Source organism: Palaemon carinicauda, chromosome 6, assembly GCF_036898095.1.
Source record: "Palaemon carinicauda isolate YSFRI2023 chromosome 6, ASM3689809v2, whole genome shotgun sequence".
NCBI classification, from domain to species: Eukaryota; Metazoa; Arthropoda; class Malacostraca; order Decapoda; family Palaemonidae; genus Palaemon; species Palaemon carinicauda.
In genome coordinates, this window is record NC_090730.1 from 34,975,876 (window position 1) to 34,977,568 (window position 1,693).

The following is a 1,693-nucleotide window of genomic DNA, read 5'->3' on the forward strand; positions in this document are numbered from 1 at the left end:
TGGTAGTATTTGTTCTTCGACAATAAGAAGGAATGCAAATGCAGCCTACTAATAAACCTTCCTGCTCACATGGATAAGGTATTGGATTATTTAACCCATGACAGTTTGAGATCTATATCCAGGAAACATAAAGGAGGATGGTAGGCAAGGTCTATAGAATACTATATTCTATAGACCTTGATGGTAGGTAGGTAGGTATTAGATCGTCCTGTATGTAGCAGGACACGGGCTCTTCCGTTGGCAGCTCGTAAGTAAGGTAAGGATGTGAAGGTGCTAAGTTATATATGTGAAAGGGGTAAGGTTATATATGGATGATGATGGAATGGATGAGAAAGAATGAAAGCACCATGACGACCGTGGCAGGAGTCCGAAGCTCAGTAGGAGCACCGCAAAGCAGATGTTGTCTCCTGGACCCAGAGCCTCTTCGGTCCTGTATAAATTCGATTTTTTTCTATTGTAGTGGTCCCGGAAAAAAAAAAAAAAAAAAAAAAAAAAAAAAAAAAAAAAAAAAAAAAAAAGAGGATGTTGAATAATGATAGAAATATTCTGTTCGTTTTTAAGGTTAACAGGACTTGTTAGAGTATAAACTTATTCTTATAAAGATTATGAAAAATGTCAAATATTTAAGGAAAACAACTGGACATACAACTTCACATTATTAGGTGAATGGGAGGTAATAGGTAAAAGGTTATCATAAACATTTCCATCCACATACATTCTGTACTTTAGAAATATTACTGCATCTTTGATTTTCAATAAAAAAAAAAAATCATATAAATGAAATGTAAATATTTTCATGAAATTGGAAAGCTTACCGCCCCTTGATCCTCATAAAAATTCTTAAAGATTTAGCTTTAATTCGAATCGTAAGCATTCTCTCTCTCTCTCTCTCTCTCTCTCTCTCTCTCTCTCTCTCTCTCTCTCTCTCTCTCTCTTCACCACATACCCACACATACAACAAACAAACACTCATATGCAAACATGCCCCCACCCACACGTATATGAACACACCTTCAAGATACACGAACAATTTCGTTATAAAACTTGTAAAAACAGCCAAAGAATATCCAACTTGCTTTCTCCTAATTATTAATGAAAAGTTCCTGATGGGATCTTCACTTCTTCGCTCTAATGAAAAAGTTATTTTGAAAATGAGGCGGAACTTACTATTTTCGATCCAGTTTCTCTTTTCCTTTCCTTTTATTTCTTCCAAATTATGAATGAAGAAAAGAAGTTCGATGTAAAGGATGGCATTAAGTGGATCAACTCATTCTCAAAATAAACAGATAGGCCAAAAAAAAAAAAAGGGGGGGGTGGGTTTAGCATCAAATTTCTTCGAGTGAAATAAAGCGGGGAAAATAACCCAGTGAGGAAAGGAAACAAGGAAAAATGAAATATTTTAAGAAGAGTAACATTAAAATAGATATCTCCTTATCAAACTATAAAAACTTTAACAAAACAAGAGGAGGAGAAATAAGACAGAGTAGTGTGCCCAAGTGTACCGTCAAGCAAGAGAACTCTAACCCAAGACAGTGGAAGACCATGATGCAGAGGCTATAGCACTACCCAAGACTAAAGAACAGTGTTTTGATTTTGGAGTGTCCTTCGCCTAGAAGAGCTGCACTGTTAAAAATTTGCCGTAAAAAGCGGTAAAAATCCTGGATTAATGTTGCCACACATTTACCGTTTTAAA